This window comes from Micropterus salmoides, unplaced genomic scaffold (assembly GCF_014851395.1).
Source record: "Micropterus salmoides isolate LMB-PRFRI ecotype aquatic unplaced genomic scaffold, ASM1485139v1 Ms_hic_scaffold_5, whole genome shotgun sequence".
In the NCBI taxonomy this organism is placed as follows: Eukaryota; Metazoa; Chordata; class Actinopteri; order Centrarchiformes; family Centrarchidae; genus Micropterus; species Micropterus salmoides.
This window is the reverse complement of record NW_024044237.1, coordinates 35,495,130-35,514,060: the sequence shown is the minus strand read 5'-3', so window position 1 is coordinate 35,514,060 and position 18,931 is coordinate 35,495,130. Positions and strand designations below refer to the sequence as shown.

The 18,931-nt window shown below is 43.1% G+C and overlaps 1 long non-coding RNA gene across 1 annotated transcript in view; it reads right to left on the bottom strand.

Annotated features, from left to right (window-relative positions):
• Nucleotides 1-6,486: 6,486 nt before the first annotated feature.
• Nucleotides 6,487-18,931, bottom strand: part of LOC119889422 — a 63,584-nt gene continuing 51,139 nt past the window's right edge. Inside the window, exon 5 of the long non-coding RNA XR_005442053.1 lies at nucleotides 6,487-7,516. This is a non-coding gene — a long non-coding RNA (uncharacterized LOC119889422). The remainder of the gene's footprint in view (nucleotides 7,517-18,931) is intronic.

Genomic DNA, 18,931 nt, shown 5'->3' with positions numbered 1-18,931 from the left:
AATTCATGTTCCTCTCAGTCTGACACATTCAGCTTCATTTCAGCGCCAACAAAGAGCAGCTGCTAATGGCCTTTTATTCAGAGAGGAGGATTAAAATAAAACACACACCGATGGACGGGTCGGGGGGGGGAGGGAGAACGAGACTGTCAGAAAAATATGAACCCTTTCTTTGAGTTAACAGACCGACATTTCAGCCAGGAAGGTCTTCAAATGAGGAGATAGACTCTAAACACTCATCTACATTCGGTTATTATTACCAGAGTCATCGGTTCAATTAGTTCACACGGAGACGTAGAAAGCCCAATTAAAAGAGAGAAATTACAGAACATGTTGTATAATTTGTTTCTACTTGTGCTGTTACTAATAATAGCCAACGCATCGGCTGACTCAGCAGAACTGTTATGTTCATACAAGCTGTTTACTGTAAATGTGACACACTGACTGTTACTTGGAAACTTTACTGTAACAGTCTTCCTTTCTCTTTACCGGGACCTGGGCACGGCTCTTTATTCTTTCAAACTGCTGCAGTAAAACTATGAGCAGAAAAAAAGCTCCGCAGAGCTTCTGTTCGTGCTGCCACTTTGTTGGTCATTCTGGAAAATATCATTTCCACATAACCAGTGGATGCTGCGATGCTTCTGATGTGGCTGTCCATTAACAGGATGATGAACCTGAGTAATTGTAAAGGGTGGTGCGAACACAGATTTTGGCTAAAATATTTGTCATTGCAGTAAAACAATTCCATACATTGGTTAAGAACAGCACATAGCATGCTGTCAAACGTCTGACAGGCCGCCGTGCACCACACAGAACACTGGCCGACAAACTGTGCATCCGCTTTCGTTTCAGAGGGCGTAAATGCAAACAAATATGCACGAGCAGGGATGTACTGGGACTGAAATTCAGCCTGGGACTTTGAGACGGAGAGGCCTTTTAGCGAGCGCCCTTATGTGGGCGGGCATTAATAATTTTTGCGGTTATTTTAATACACATTAGTGTTTTTGTTGTCTACAGTGAATCAGATTATGCCGAAGACCTTCAAGATACTTCAGGATGACACCTGCCTCTTCAGCAAGGCAGCTCTGCAGAGGGCTGAAATACTTCTATACACTCAAAAACTACAATATATTCCCATAAAATACAGCACTGTGTATGTGTGTGCATAAAAATCAAATCCCTCATCTTTATCTCTGAGTAGGCCTCTCCCTGGCTCCCTGTGCTGGACCCTCTGCTTACTGATTGTACAGTTACATAAGTACGAGAAGAAAATCACTTATAAATATGACAATAATCCCGTCACTGTTTTGTCTGGTTCCATTTACCTTCTCCTCCTCCTGCTGCTCCTCCTGTTCCTTCTCTCCCTCCTCATCAACATGACTGGGCTCATCATCACCCCGTCCCTCTGCATCACCTCCACAGCTAACATCCATAAAGACATACAGAGATTCCTCGCTTAATTTGGCACATGTAGCTGCCTCTAATGCCAATATTCTTTCTTCTTAATTCTTATTTTTTTGGCATCACACATTTCTTTTCCCTCTTTCCCTCTCTTCTCCACATTTGCCGTCTCCGTTGAGCCTATCACACAACCCAGCGCTGACTTCAGCCCCGACGAAACGTTTGGAGATTAAACTCGCTCCAGATGGAAAGTAAACTTCTTTGATCGGCCCTGTTGAGCCAATCAGACTTTGGCAAAAACGAACATCCAAGTTGGGAGGGGCCGCTCGTACACCCCTTCCATATTGAAAGTATTGGCTTGGCCCAGTCAGAAACACAGACAGCGTTCGCTGCAGCAGACTAGCCGGCCGGCGCGATCACGGATCATAAAGTAAAACAGAAACTGAAAAATAAAAACCCAGTCTGCAGCAGACAGGCCGGCCGTTTGGGACTGCTCCCGAAGGTCACGATGGCCAGTCGGCCCCTGTGCACGAGTAAAGTAAAAGCTTTTTTCGGTCCTTTTTCCTCAACAAAATAAACATCTTCATAAATTCTGTGTTTTAAGTGAATAAAATCAAACATTTATTATTTATTTAACATTTGTTAAAAAAAATGATATTGTGATAATTATTGTTATTGTGTTTTTTCCCAGCCCTAATAACACTTGTAGTGTGCATGTGGCCGTATTTACTTTGTGACGACTCCCAGTCTGTTTCCCACTGCCCCAGTCTCTTTGTCCTCCCGTGTTACTTTCAGTAACAGTCTGTTGTTGGTCCATGCAGAGAAAGTGTTTTTTTGTCTGTAGTAGTACTTTCTTCTTTTGCTAAATCTTCTGCAACTGCAGCAGACAATCTGCTTCCTGTTTACACATGCCCAGCGTACGTGAACGGACACTTGATGTGCGTTTTCGGTCGTTTTAATATAGACGGTGATCAACTCTGAAACAGAAGTGAATAAAGTCAAACATTTACTTTCTGCCTTCCAACATCTAAAACGCTGGTGTGGACAGAGATCGCTTTTCGGCTATCGATTTCAAATGATAAATGTTTGATATTTAATTATCAATTATCCGCTAGTGTGTGGGCAGCATTATTAGATTTAATTAAGTACTGGACTTAAAGTACAAGTACTTAAAATTGTTTTTAAGTAATTAAGTTTTACACGACTTTATACATCTATTTTGCACGAGTAGGGGAAGAAGTATTCAAACCTTGCTGTAAAAGTAGTAATACCGCAGTGTGGAAAGTAAAACTACACAAGTATTAGCATCTAAATATACTTCTAGTACAGCACAGCAGCAAACATTAGAAAGACACAGTGGAGCATTTATCAGTTAAAGAGCCAGTTATTTCCCTCAGGGGGTGGAGGAGACCAAACACAGAGCTAAAAGAGAGAGAATACTGGATTTATATTCATGAGGTGGACACAGACACGAGTCCACTGAGATGAGCATGTTGCTCTGTGTCTGCTAGATCTGGAAGAAGGCTAATAAGTTAGCCAGAACAACATGATTAGCCGACAGTCAGTGTTTGTCAGTTTGCTTTAGAGTCTTTATGCCGTCAAGTGGCCACAAATGACTAAATGCAACTTTGGGCCCAATAATCAAAACCTTTAGAAACTTTCCGTCTTCACACGCCGGGCCACACAGGAACAAAAACACAGCGGTGACATTTGTATTCAGGTCGTCAGCTTCTCCTCTGTAGGAATTAAAGACAAAGAGGGGGAAAAAAGATGAACTTCAGAGCTTTGAGGAGCTGGATGTGTGATTCTGACTCTGTCTCTTTCATCCAGAATCAGTGACTCAGGGAAGAATACTAAAGAGTCAGGAAGCACAGAGCAGAGGCATGAAAGGCTGAACTGAGATCAGATCTGTCTGTAGAACAACACGTTTATCCAACAAGATTAGTCAACAAACTGTCAAGTCATTTACCGAGTTCTGAAATTGGAATTATTTCACCTCAACTATTTAAAACGAATATTAAATCTTCACTTCCTTTATATAGTCTGCGAGGACTGTCGTATTCTGTTCATACATACAAAATGAACAATAATTAACTTTTTTTTTTTTAAATCAGGAAGTTCACATTTCAGCTTTAGATATGGAATAAACAGATGCAGGTTATATAAGAATAATAAGAGAATAGAGAGAAATAGTTCCTCGTCCTTTTGTCACGGTAATGTGGTTCAGTTTTATTAATGAATGGGGGTGTGACGAGATCTCGTGCCACAAGATCTCGCAATATTAAAACATGACGATACGTCTCGTCGAGGTGAAAAGCTCGACATCAGCATGACGAAGTGTGAGGGTGAAATTAGCATAGAAGACGACAGAGTAACAGGCAAGACACGAACAACATGTGAAGCAACATTTAAAAACGTTTTGCATTTTGTTACTTTTAGTCAAAGAAAAGACTATTCTTCCTGTCATATATTTCGTCATTGAAGAGGTCTTAAAAATAGTGATAAAACATCGTCTCGTCTCGTGAGCTAAGTGTATCCCCTATTAATGAACCTAGGAATCTGTTCAGTAATTGTATAATTTTTATATTTTGATGGCTACGTTTTATATTTACAAGTGCAAATTATGTTAAGTTCCTTATCACAGTCCTGATATTCAGAAATAACTCATGTAAACCCACAACATTTTTCATATTCATTTATGAAAACTTACTTGTTTTCACATAAGTCATAATTATATATACAAAATTACAAATGCTACACTTTTGTTTTTGGCCCCATTCATCAGGAGCTGAACTCAAAGATCTAAAACTTTCTCTACACAAAAGGCCTATTTCTCTCAAATACTGTTCACATATCTGTCAGAATCTGTTAGTGAGCACTTCTCCTTTGCCGAGATAATCCATCCACCTCACAGGTGTGGCATTTCAACGCTGCAAAAACTAAAATCTTAGTAAGATTAATTATCTTAATTGAAGCAAAAATATACTTGTTTTTTGTCTGTCAAGATATTTCTTCTTACCAGGCGGCTTTTATGTTAGAGAATTTCACTTGTTTCAAGTTTCTTTGTCCTTAAGTAAGTGAAATATTCTCCAGAAACCAGTCAGTATCTGGTGTGGCCACCATTTGCCTCACGCAGTGCAACACATCTCCTTCGCATAGAGTTGATCAGGTTGTTGATTTTGGCCTGTGCAAATCGATTGTTGCAGCAGCTGTCCGGGTGGCTGGTCTCAGACGATCTTGGAGGTGAAGCTGCTGGATGTGGAGGTCCTGGGCTGGTGTGGTTACACGTGGTCTGCGGTTGTGAGGCCGGTTTGATGTACAGCCAAATTCTCTGAAACACCTTTGGAGACGGCTTATGGTAGAGAAATGAACATTCAATTTACGAGCAACCGCTCTGGTGGACATTCCTGCAGTCAGCATGCCAACTGCACGCTCCCTCAAAACTTGCGACATCTGTGGCGTTGTGCTGTGTGATGGAACTGCACATTTTGGAGTGGCCTTTTATTGTGGCCAGCCTAAGGCCCTTTTATTGTGGCCAGCCTAAGGCCCTTTTATTGTGGCCAGCCTAAGGCCCTTTTATTGTGGCCAGCCTAAGACACACCTATGCAATCCCCATGCTGTCTGATCAGCATCTTGATATGCCACACCTGTGAGGTGGATGGATTATCTCAGCAAAGGAGAAGTGCTCACTAATTTTGACAGATTTGTGAACAATATTTGAGAGAAATAGGCCTTTTGTGCACATAGAGAAAGTCTTAGATCTTTGAGTTCAGCTCATGATGAATGGGGGTAAAAACAAAAGGGCTGCATTTACAATTTTGTTCAGTGTACATGTGTAGAGAAAGTGGTGAGGAAAGAGGAGAAGGACGAGAAGGCTTTGAGCAGGGGAGGTTTTGAAACCCTTTTTTCCACCTGGTTTGCTTTGGCAGCAGCACTCTCCCCGAGGATCCTCAGCTCCACCCGTGGATCCACGCCGCCTCCTCCGTCACTCACATGTGGACGACGGCGGCTCACAAACCTCCCAAAGCCTCTCAATCTCTCCCAAACTGTATTATATTCTCTCCACATGGCAGTCGTGTTTTCTCGGGCTAATGGACAGATCTCTCCGGGGATCTCGGCGTTGAGCTCAGAGTCTCGGAGAGGAAGGTGCTCTGTGGATGAAGCCAATGATGAAAATAAGAGAAAAGATTTTTAACCGTTCAAAGACCACCAGCTGTTCTCTGTACCTGTATTCAAATTAACTTTTGGAGGAATGAGAATGCTCTCCTTGTAAACACTAAGGTCATTTTCAGCCTTTGGCAACAAGAAGGAAGAGACAGGAATTTCTCACCTTTAGCAGCTGAGGTAGAGCCACAGGACGTCCACGTCTTTATGCGATAGTTACGATCAGGGCTTAACATCAACAGTTTTGCTCACTAGCCAATGTGGCTAGTGATTTTCCAGAGTAACTAGCCACACAGCATTTTCACTTGCCACATTTTTGTTGTTGGAAAAATTACGTTTTATATGATTAAAGCTGACAATGGACAATAAACACAGTTAAAACAGGCCAAAAAGAAACAATTTAACTATGTAGCCTACTTAATCATAGTAGAAGCACAAAAAGCATCACTGATTACCAAATCAACAAAATCTAAACATGTCAGCAAAAGCAGGCAGAAAAAAAAAAACCACTCTTATTCTGAAATGTTCCCTGTGGGATCGAATGAAAGCGGGTCACAGAGAGCCGTGAAGAAGGTTGTAGAAGCACAAGGACGTATCTAAAACAAGTCATTACCGTGGGGCAGGCTGCACGCTCTGCTGCTGAAACACTGAGGACTGAACTAAACCGCGGCGCACACGCCGCCTGTGCAAGTCCGGGGTGATATATAGCAGCCTAAGTCTGTCCCTCAGAATTCCCATGGTGCATGGCGGTGAAGAGAGGTTTGTTAAAGTTTTCTAATAAGTCTCCTATTTGTCTGAAATACAAAAATTACTTTCATTTATGTTTTTTTAAACGTGTCTGCTAAGTGTTTTTTGATGGAGATTCTGGAGGTGGTTTACCACTGAAACCAGGAGTGAAGATCTTTCATTGGATAAGAACAGCTGCACTGATTATTGTCTTTATTGGTTGTTACATGTCTGCAAATCTATTGTGCGGCCACGTCTACAAGCACTCTACAATCGGACATAACATTTGTGGCCCACGTAGCAGGGAGACAGAAACGACAAATATATTCAGAGTATTCAGAGTTTTCTTAAACATTAAAGCATGTAAACATTTTCTAGTAGACAAATCAGCATAATATGAGACCTTCAAAGACCAGAAATTCCCGGAATATCTGTATTTTTGCACCTACAGAGAGAGTTTTCCTCCAACGTTGCATCTTTGATAGTCAGAAACAACAAGCAATCACTTTTTAACTGTGTCCGTCTCCGCTTGTCTTTTGGCTTCCAGAGACTCAGTTCAGTATCAGTTCACGGAGTGTCCTTGAACACACCACGAAGGAGACTTTAGAATAAAGTAAAGGTGACTTAATATTGACTGTGATACCTATCCGACAGTCTGATCTAAAACCCGGCCTGGAGAATGATCAGCATCGATGTAAATAATACAGTTACCAGCCGAGCGGTCCTTTAAAGGAGCCGTCAGTGTTTCTAAAGTTTGTCTGTGACAGGCGGCGTCTCCAGGTCTCCTCTCAGAAACAGATGTTTTCCAGAGAACACACACATTCACACCAGTCTCTGTCAATAAGTGACATTTTCCATCACAGCGCTTCTCTCTTTTAACATTAAGTCATAAAATTCACATTCGGCTCGATGAATCTGAGCCTCAAAGCAGCGGCTCCTCTCGCTTAAGTTTCGCTGACATCTCGCTGAGAGTCTCCGGTTTTAAAGTTTAAACACAGACGTGTGCCTGCCTCGGCTCACTTTCTGAATATTTTAAAGAGGAACTTCACAGGAGACAGATGAAGGTGAGAGGCTGCTGCCACCCAGATTAAACAGAAAGCATTAAAACCGAGTTAACACAGACTCTCTGCCTCTGCGCTCAGGTGTGATGGTTTTAATCCGAGGGCCGGATTTCCAGATAGCTCTGCCTTTGTCAGTTCCACTCTGCTGTCTTTAAACACCCGTGCACCTGTAGTCAGAAAGTACACCAAAAAGAAAGTTTTAATTAGGCCAAAACTTCTCATGTTCCTCTTCATAAAGGCAACAGGAAGACTTGAGATCAGACTCTGCCCAAAGACAATAAGATAAAAAGCAGCGTTTCTCAAAGGCTGCGCCCTTCAAAGAGGCTCCGTTATGATAAATCACCAAATGAGTCTCAGAAGAAGAGTCAGTTTGACGGGGCTTTCACTGAGCGTGTGCAGCGCGACCACACGGCTGTCCAGGGTTATTATCCTCAGCTCCGCCGCCGCCGCCGCCGGACAGGACAGGAGAGGACGTGCCGTTTCCACAAACACCGCCAGACAAACAGCCTATTTGCACATCAGTTCAGTTTACACCTCTGTCTCCGCTCTGTGCTGGATGTTTGTGGTGAAATCAGCTCATTAGATCCGATGTTATTGTTCTTGTGGCCGTGTTTTCCCACAAAGTGGCGGCGGAGTACAGTCCGTCCTCGGGTGGTTTCTTCCCAACGTTGTTAGCCTCCTAATGAGTGTGTGTTCCTCCTCGGCCTCTCGTTAAGGAAAACTAGTCCACCCTCAAAAAAACCCAACACAGACCGCCAGCCACACCCCCTCGACCGGACGAGACGCCGACTACGAGCCAATGAGATGAAGGAACAAGGACACTACATGTTGGCTGTCCGGTCCGCTCGGGCTGTTTGGGTCTGTGTGTAATGAGAACGCTGTTCTGGTTCAGGACTCATTAACAAATGCAGATCAGTTGATCTCTGCAGGTTTCCTCCAATCGGCTGAGACCATGGAAGAGCGTCTGCGGTCAGTTCACGTGTCTGTAATAACAGCGGGACAGCTGAGCGTCTGCGGTCGGTTCACGTGTCTGTAATAACAGCGGGACAGCTGAGCGTCTGCGGTCAGTTCACGTGTCTGTAATAACAGCGGGACAGCTGAGCGTCTGCGGTCAGTTCACGTGTCTGTAATAACAGCGGGACAGCTGAGCGTCTGCGGTCAGTTCACGTGTCTGTAATAACAGCGGGACAGCTGAGCGTCTGCGGTCAGTTCACGTGTCTGTAATAACAGCGGGACAGCTGAGCGTCTGCGGTCAGTTCACGTGTCTGTAATAACAGCGGGACAGCTGAGCGTCTGCGGTCAGTTCACGTGTCTGTAATAACAGCGGGACAGCTGAGCGTCTGCGGTCGGTTCACGTGTCTGTAATAACAGCGGGACAGCTGAGCGTCTGCGGTCAGTTCACGTGTCTGTAATAACAGCGGGACAGCTGAGCGTCTGCGGTCAGTTCACGTGTCTGTAATAACAGCGGGACAGCTGAGCGTCTGCGGTCAGTTCACGTGTCTGTAATAACAGCGGGACAGCTGAGCGTCTGCGGTCAGTTCACGTGTCTGTAATAACAGCGGGACAGCTGAGCGTCTGCGGTCAGTTCACGTGTCTGTAATAACAGCGGGACAGCTGAGCGTCTGCGGTCAGTTCACGTATCTGTAATAACAGCGGGACAGCTGAGCGTCTGCGGTCAGTTCACGTGTCTGTAATAACAGCGGGACAGCTGAGCGTCTGCGGTCAGTTCACGTGTCTGTAATAACAGCGGGACAGCTGAGCGTCTGCGGTTAGTTCACAGAGCTGGATTAAACTACTATTAATACAAACACAATATTTCTTCATGCTGCTTCACATTAAAAGACTTTAACTGGACAAACAAGGGGCGGCTTTCATTGTGAAGGAGCAGTCAAAAGTCACAGAAGTTGGTGCGTTTGCAAAACAAGAATCATTTTCGTCTCTTTTTATATATATTTTCTGCTTTTCATCGTTAACTTTTTTCCAAATGAAACCCCTCCCCTCTCTGTGTGTGCGCCGTGCTTCTTTAAAGCAGCAGCAGTTGAATCTACATCCAAGCCTCAGAGCTCGCTCGCCCGCCCGCCCGGCTCTCCTCTCACTCTCCCACTCATGAATAATAAAAATCCGAGCTGAATTATTAATGCAGATTTTTGCACACAATCTGCAGGGCCCATTATCCAGATCTGTGATGGATCTCATTTAATTCTGACAGATTAGATGGATCCACACTTGTGCCTCTATTGAGGAAACCGGACCTGCTGAGGTGATTACAAAAAGATAATCTGCAGTCGTCTTGATTAGCGCCGCGCTGGAAGGTTAGAATAAAATTTTCCATAAGAATGAGACTGAGGTTTGTTTTTCTGGGACGGTGGAAATGTCAGCTCCCCTGATGGACGGATCAAGGGGGGTCCACCGCGAGGCCCCGCCCCCCTCCATCTGTGAAAGGTCGGGGTTCATACGGCGCGGCCGAATGAGCCCTCAGATATCCACTTATCCTTTGAAAGCCCACAAACGAGGTAATCCTCTTATTTGACACCTCAACCAGACGCTCATTACTCGCAGCACTTTCTGCAGCCGACTGCTCGAAATTTCATGTCAAGACGAGTTTCCTTCTGTTTCATTTATACAAAATATGAGGCTGAGCGGAGAAAAAGGCTCCCAGCAGCAACACAACACACCCAACAGCCACCTCGACTAACACGCGGTCTTTAGAATAAACTCACATTAATCTGTCTCCAATTTACATAAACAGCCATAAAAGCAGTTAGAGTTTTAAATAAGGGAGGAAAACTGCTTTAATTTTACTTAAAAACTGCTCTTATTTTGTTATTAAATCGAGTTAAAAACAGAACAGGAACAAGACCTTAATTAAAAGCGGGTGTATTTAACAATAAATCCTGTAAGATGGGGGTGATTCAACAAGTTATATTTGGTTTATTAATGTAGGTTTTCAGATTTACTTGTAGTTAATCAAGAAACTGATAAAGCAACAGCCATCAGGTTGGAGAAATACAAACTTTTTTTCACATTAATAGCTCATTAGTAACCCTGTAAACCAGCACGAGTCATACAATCATTGCAGACAACCTGAGAGTACTCATCTTTTAGATTTAATGTTAATGCTAAGCGAGGAAGAACCAAGCATAAAAGTTTCCGTATAGCTTTTAGCATTTATGGATGTTTGTTGTTAGGACCACTAGTTGCCGTTTTTCCACTGCATGGTACCAGTTCAACTCGCCTCGACTTGCCTTTTTTTGGTTTTCCGTTGCACTTTTCCAGGTACTTTTTTTTCGTATCACCTCCATCGAGGTTCCAAGCGAGTTGAGGCGATACTAAGATGTGACGTGAAAACACAGCAGGCTCCTGATTGCTCACAGAGAGTCACCATTCACTGCATCATCATCATTGCGTGCGCCTGACAGAGGCAGCAACAGAAAGTTTTATATTTTACAACTTTAACACGTTATTTCATCACTAAATCCACTTCTGAGAAGTTTTGAGGTGAGAAATCAGCTGTGTAGATTTCGACTATTGACAGTTTTACGAGAAGTGATGGCGGTGCTTGAGAGTTTTTGGAGTTGAGGAGCTCCGCAAGTGGCGGCGGGGGAAGCCTGTGCCAACCCGCGGGAGGAGCTGGCGAGGCCGGCCAGCTACATTGGAGGGTGCTATCTCTGGGTACTATCTGCATTGGAAAACGGAGCAGGGCCAAACCGAGTCGAGTTGCTACTGGTAATGGAAAAACGGCAAAAGTCCTTATACAGCATCGGCAGCCATCTTGGTAACGCCTCCAGGTAATTATTTGGGACTAACAGGATCAGGTCTCTCTTTAAGTGAATGGTCAGAGAGCCAAAATTTCATTGGTCACCAGGAAATAAACTCTGCATTTATAGAATCCAGGATCATCTAAATCAGTTTTGTGACTTTGCCCCAAAATAAGGTTTAAAAAGCATTTTTTCCCCACAGATTATACCTCGTCAGTTTTTGAATGTGGTCAGCCCTTTCACTCACTGCCAAGTCGTCACATAAGGACGTTTGGTCAAGAGCCCTTGGCGTCAGTTCTAAACGCACTGGAAGCCCTTTGGCATCATTGTTGAACGGTAAAAGTGGGGGGTTGGGGTGGATGGGTGGGCCTGAAACCAGACTGGTGTTCGTTTCCTGTGAAAAACAAAAGTCAACATCGATTCATGTTCATTATGTTAACTAACATAACTTGATTTATTTTAAAAGGAGACCTATTATGCTTTTCCACATTTTATGACGTATCTACAACGTTATAATGTTGGATGTTCATGTTAAACACAGCCAAAGCTTCAAAAGGATGGAGGATAAAGTATTTAAAAGAAATCCCTGTGAGCATGAACCTCAGATTTCCTCCTGTTCTGAACGCTCTGTTTTCAACGGCTTTTTCTACCAACGGCTCCGTAATACATCACATGGAGCCAAACGGAGCTGCTGTTCCATTTATGGTCATTTGCTCTGCACGGCAACTTCTGCCTGTTCTGCCCAGCGACAACAGCAGCCTGGTAACATGCTTCAGGTCTTTGCCAATCAGAAGACAGTGGGCTTTGAGAGGGGGGGCCTTAAAGAGACAGGAGCATCTACAGCTTGTTTCAGACAGAGGCTGAAATGAAGGCCTGCATGAAGGGTCAGTATAAGATATAAAATTATTTGTGCAACTTTTAATCATGCAAAGCTGCCATACAGGCTTCACAGAACTACGATAAAGGACTGGAAACACAGTATAATATGTCTCCTTTAATCCAAACTAGGGTCTTCTTTCTAAACCTAACCAAATTTGCAACGTTTAACAACGTTAACCACTAGTTTCATTATAAAAGTCTAACCGGACGTTGCATATTTATTCTTGCTAACTTCACCATGAAGATGTACACGTGCAAATACAATGCTAGGATTAGGGTTCACAACTTTATCTGGTATCTAGAAAGCAAGAAGACTATATAGAACGTTTTTAGTGAAGAATTGAGCTGTGAAAGTGAAAAAGACATGTTGACTCTCTACTGTATGTATTCAGATGTGTTGTTGTGTCCGTCCAACAGTCCAGAAACCCAAAGATGTTCGGCTTGCGATGTTATAAAACAGAAAAGCAGAAAACGAGAAAGTTGCAGAAACTGGAACCAGAGAATAGCTGACATTTCAGTATCATGAATGACTGTATTTCATCTCTGTACTTGAATAAATCCCTTAAAAACCATGAAACTATAACTATTCTGTTTGACAACAATCACAGCTGTTTTAATGGAAAATTAAGAACATTTTAGGGATGAAAGGTGTTTTAGTTTGCAATGAAGAAGAAGAAGAGGAGATTATCCTCTGCTGTGTGTATCCTCTCTGATCTCTTCACTTCACTTCACCTGCCACCTCCACTAGTCTTTAACTGGAAAAAGAAGAGGGGGGAAAAAAAAGGCCTCGACGAATCAGCCGGCACCCTGCGAGGCTGATTGTTGTGTGTGTGTGTCTCGTCTTATCTGTGCTGGTGTGATCAGAGCCACTGTTAAACTCCCACGGCAAATCACAGAGAGGAAGCAACTCCCCAGAGAGAGCCGAGAGAACAGAGGCGCTAAAAAAACGAAAAGCATCAATTAGCATGTCAGAGGAGGGAGAAGAACTGCGTGTGCAGCTCCAAAATACTTCCAATATCCCCGGTGGAAATAAAACAGCTCAAATCCCGCATTTGATTTTCTATAAAGTACGGAGGACTCGCTGTTAACAGGTGTCATTTATCTAAAGATATCAGAGTGTAATACTGTAAAAGAAACTTTAAAAACTAAATGCAGAAAACAAAGGGTTTTGAGATTAATATGTGTACAGCACCTACTGGGAGGCGTCAGTCAACATGTTCAAATGGTTCCTGTTCTTTGTGATCACCGTCCTGATCCTGGTGTGTTTTACATCAACAGTCACAAAGTCCAAATTAATCACATTCTTCCTTTCCCAATCGTCAGGTCGCCTTTATGTACAAATGGGAGTCAAAAGAAAGGAACTAAAACTAAAAATGGACGTTTGAAAAGTTTTAATTTCACCAAAAAACAAAACCCTTGAAATTCACAAACCCAAACCTTCACAAGACTGCATGTAACCCAACAACTCAGAATAAAACTAAAAGCCAGTAAATATGTGCATGTTGACCAGCTAACCCTACCCTGCTAGCACATCGGCCGTGAGGTTGACATGCATATATTTGCTGACTTAGGTTTGGGCACACACCTCTGTGACGGTTAAGGTTAGGGTAAGTTTCCTCGGGGGACTGTCAACGCCTTAAACATAAACTTCGCTAGCTAGCTAGCACCTCAGGGCGTCATATACAGATGTGCCTGGATTTGTCTCCTACACACGCAGAATTGACGTTTCGCGTGAAATAACCAGGCTTGTCAAGCGTGTATGTGACGTCAGAGATGAGAACATGCTGGGATATATCCACATGTCAGACCTGTATGACTGTAGAACGTTCTTTCATAGCTCTTCAATAAATCAAAGTCTGTCAATTAAAAAGTTTGCTATAGCAAATGAATGATCGTCCAAAATCAGATATATAGCTGAACAAAAGAAAAAGTTGCGTTTAAGTGAAACTGAACGAAATTTTAAATAAATTATAACCAGAAGAGGACGTATGAGGCTGCACTTTGGCTGCTAACATCAGCATGCTAAACATCATCATGTTAGCATGCTAACATTTGCAAAAAAGCACTAAACACTACAGCTGAGGCTGATGGGAACGTCATTGTCTTTGCAGGTTTTTGGTCATAAACCAAAGTGTTGGATTTTTGGTTTGTAAAAATTTACGCTTCAGTTACAGGTTTTTACAAATTCAGGTTACAGGTTGTTTAGTTCACGTCGTACAAAAGAGCGACTCCTGATCAGAGCCCAGATTTAGCTCCAGGAACAGTGGAAACAAAAGCAGAAGCACTGACAATGGATTCGTGTTAGGTTAAGTTTGATTAAGAGCCAACAGTGGATTTTCAGATCTAGAGTAAATACAAGCTGTGAAGTAGTGGTATGTATGTGTGTCGTGACAGTTTTCATAGATCCGTCCTGGACTAATTGTCTGTTCTAAAGGTTAAATAAAAGCGTGAGCCCGAGCCGGTGTGCAGATGTTCATCTTGACACGAGTCGTAACGTCGTCTGATCCATCAGAAGATCAGTCAGGAAACCAAACCCGAAGCCTGCTGGGCTTTATCAGAGGAAATCATCAGCCTTTAATAGTTTTTTAATGAGTTTGTGGAATGCACTCTGGCGACAGTCTAATAAAGGACAAGCTCTGCACAGAGAGTCGGGCTGAATAATGTATAAGGGCAGAGGTAGCACTAATGAAAAGATGATGAGAGGCATTCCTGCGAGATGGAGAGAGCGGGCGAGAGGAAAGGTGCCAGGAAAAGTTGAAAGAGAGGCCCAATTAATCTTCATGTGCTTACAGAAGAAATTAAACAAAGGCGGGAAAAAGGACGAGGGAGAGAATGGCAGTTTGAGGAAAAAGCAGCCAGACCCGCGGAGCTGGAAGAGAGCGTCGAGGTGAACAAAGAGACTCTGCGATCTGTTTTAATGATTTCAGCAAAAAGACACGAAACTGAGAGTGAAGAAAAGACTCAGAACTACCTCTGGGATGAAAGAAAGCACACCTTGTTTGTGTGTTTTGGTGGAGGTAAGGTAAGAAAAAAAGGAAAGGAAAAAGATGTCAAAGTAGGGTAGAGATGGAGGAGGAGATAACAAAAGAGTAGAAAGGCAAAGGAAGGAAAGTAAATTATGTTGAAGTAAGAGAAGTGGAAGGAGAGGATGTCGTAAGAGTGGGTGGGAAGGACTGGAAGAGGTAAAGAAAAGGAGGGAAGAAATGAGAAGTGAGGGAAAGGAAATTCAGAAGTGGAAAGGAAGGAAAGGAAGGAAATGATAAGGGATAGATGGATTGGGGGTATGAAAGGAAAGTGAAAAAAGGAAGAAAAGATAGGGGAGGGAAGGCGGACGTATAAGAGGAGTTTTAGTAAATTAAGGAAGACGAGGTAGAGAAGAAAATCTTAAAGGAAAGGAGGAAGGAAAGAAGGAAGGAATAATAGGAGCCATAAGGGAATGAAAATATGAAACGCATATGGAAATGAGGTTGGACAGAAAAGGAGGCAGTAGAAAAAGACAAGTAGTAAAGGAAAGGTAATAAGGAGGAAGGAAATAAGGAGGGGTGCAGAAGGAAAGGAAAAGCAGGTCAAGGTAGGGAAGTGGGGGGAGGAGGTAAGGCAGGCAAGGAGGAGATAACAGAAGAGTAGAAAGGGAAAGGAAGGAAAGTAAATGATGTTGAAGTCATAGAAGGACAAGAACAAAATCAATGTAAGGAAGGGACGAAGGGAGGAGATTCACAAGGGGGTAGAAAAAGGAAAGGAAAGGAGGAAGTAAGGAAGAAATGAGATGACAGACAGGAAAAATAAGGAAAGGAAATACAGAAGCAGAAAAGAGGATGTAGGGAAGGAATTAATGAGACAGAGAGAGATTGGTGGAGGCAAGTAAGAGAAAGAGGAGGTATGAAAGGAATAAGAGGGGGTTAGATAGGTAGGAAAGGAAGATGAGGTAGGGAAGAAATTAAGGAAATCAGAAAGGAAAGGAGGCAGGAAAGAAGAAAAGGACAAACTAGGGAGGTAGAAAAAGAAATGAGAAGTTATGAAAGGAAATAAATGTAGGGAAGGAAAGGAGAAGCAAGGTAGGGATGAAAGTTGCTATAGGAGGGAAGTGGAGTGAAAGTAGATAAGGAAAGTAGGAGGTAGGAAAGTAAAGGAAGAAGAGGTAGTATTTCACACTTCACAGCTGACTTCCCTCTCTGCATCATCAGACATTAGTTCTGCTCTCGTGGTTTTTATCTGTCCAAGAATCCTTCTACAATTATCTCCTCTCATTAGTTCCTTTCTCTCTCTCGGCTTGTCGTCTGTACGTCTGGACCGCTCGCCCGGCCTCCATGTTTGTGATGTCACATCTGTGTAACATCATCGCGTTTAAACGCAGCAGAAATGCAAACATGCGTGAAGAATCTGCAGCACGCCGCACCTGAGCCGACCTCTGGTGAACCCATTTACACCGAAGTCAGACGTGGTGTCAGAAGACGTCCGCTGTTCGTGTTTCATCAGCGCCGGCCGACTGAAGTGAAGCGAAGCGTGAGCAGCGAAGTCGGTGTGTAAATGGGCGCCAGACAGGGAGGAGGTAGGGAAGGAGAGGAGAAGGTAAGAAAGTAGAAGAGGCAGAAGGAAATGATCGGCAAGGAAGGGAAAGAATGAAATAAAGCGGTAGGAAAGGAAATAAGGTCACAGAGAAAGAAAAAGGAGTGTAGGGAAGGAACTGAGAATGTAGAGAAGGAAAAAGGAGGCAAGAATTAAAAGTAGATGGTATAGGAGAAAGTGGTGGTAAGGAAGGGAAGGAGGAAGTATTGAAGGAAAGAAGGAGGTAAGGTAGAGGAAAAAAGGATTAAAAGGAAGGGAAAGAAATGAAAGGGTGGGATAAGAAAAGAGAAATGAAGGGGAGTGCAGGGAAGGAACTGAGAATGTAGAGAAGGAAAAAGGAGGCAAGAATTAAAAGTAGATGGTATAGGAGGAGGTAGAAAAGTAAAGAAAGTCGTGGTAAGGAAGGGAAGGAGGAAGTATTGAAGGAAAGAAGGAGGCAAGGCAGAGGAAAAAAGGATTAAAGGAAGGGAAAGAAATGAAAGGGTGGGATAGGAAAAGAGAAATGAAGGGGAGTGCAGGGAAGGAACTGAGAATGTAGAGAAGGAAAGGAGGAGGCAAGAGGAGAAGCTATAGGAGGAGTTAAAAAAGTAAAGTAGTGGAAAGAGCAGGAGGAAGTACTGAAGGAAAGAAGGAGGTACTGAAGGAAAAACAGAAAGAATCAGGAAGAGGTAGAGAATTAAAGTAGCTAAGAGAAGGAAAGAACGAGGCAGATGAAAAATTAAAAGGATAGAAATGGAGAAAAGTAAGTAAAAGTACAGAGGAGACAGAGAGGAGGACATAGGGTGCTTCTCAACTCCCTTAAATTGTCCTTTCCTAGCTCCTCACTTGAACCGGAAGGAGTGGGGGGCCGACACGCCCCCTTATTGGATATCTGTTATTTGATTGGACGCTGCAGTTGATCGGACTGATCTGATACATCACAACATCGCCGGAGTTTCATACTGGTTTTAAAAAGAGAGATAACGGATTAAACTCAAGTGCATCACCGCCAAGTTTTATATTAGATGCGTTTTATGATTCACTGTCTCTATAAAATCTTTGTTCACTGTAGGTGTAACCAACAAAAGACCACACACAACTTTACACATTCATTAAAACAGATTTCTGTGTCTGTTATTTCTCCCACTAACTTTTATTATGGAGACAATTAAAAATTAAAAACCACATTCCCTTGTTCCTTCTCTTCCCGCTTGGTTTCCTCGTGTCCCTCCGTGTATCTGCGGCGGGCGGAACTAAGAAAAGACGCAAAATAGGGAAACACGGATGCAATTAAGAGACCTGAGAAGCACCCCGTAGTCAGGAGGGATTTGGAGGAGATATGGATGGAGATGAGGTAGGAAACAAAATCTGTTTGTTGAGCGGACATATAGAGGAAGGACGGCTCGACGTTCCACGGGAGGAGGAAAACTCCATCACAACATGAAGTTTGAGGAGTTAAAGACAGACTTGTGTCTCTGTTGAACGAGCAGCAGCGGCAGGTTTTTAACTTCAGTTTGGTTTCTTCCCTTTTTTGGACAGCGATTAAACTCTAATGAAAGTGTTGAACAGGAGGGCGGCGGGAGGTCGGGGAGTGAGGATTAACGCAGAGGTTATCGCAGCCAGGTGGAAAGATCACCTCTCATTTCCATAAACTGCCACTTACTGCGGGGCCCGCTGTGTTTGGCCCTCTAATACCTGCTCATTTATTCCTCCACGTTCAGCCGCCCGGGATCAGAGGTCACGGTCCGATAAGTCGCCACTCAGAGGTGGCCTTTGTTCTTGAGGTCACCATCCGCTGAACCTGAATTACTGGGAGGGAGGTGGAAAATACAGCATGTGCTTTAAATTGGTCTGATTACAGTTAAAGCACTTCATTTACATGTTATTTTTAAATGTACTATTCAAATAAAGTTAAAATTAACGGTCAAATGATTAAACCCAGATGTTCAGTCTGTACAGCGCAATAAAGATGCCCCTTTAAAATGTCTGTTTTCTTTTAAAAGTTTAAGATTCAGCTTTACAATGAACAAAGTTGAGACTGGAAAACTTAATTTTAGTTCAAAACAGCTTTAAAACGCAGGAAATAAATAGATATACAGTACAGGCAAACATCCTAAAAGAAACCGTAAGTGAAAACACAAGTAAAGGCCCAATCATGATTTTTGGACATAAAATGATATTTTAAATTGTAAATTCAAATAATTTAAGCAACGTTCATCCACATCAAACAGGCCCTGCTAGAAACACGGGGATGTTGTAACTACTTGCATGTTGGTGAAGTTGGGGAGTTACTGGAGCTGGTAAGCTAATCGCTAACCTTTGCCCCATCGGCCAAACTCGAGGCTTCAAAACGGCGGTCCACAAACCAACGGTGGTCCACAAACCAACGGGGGACGTCAC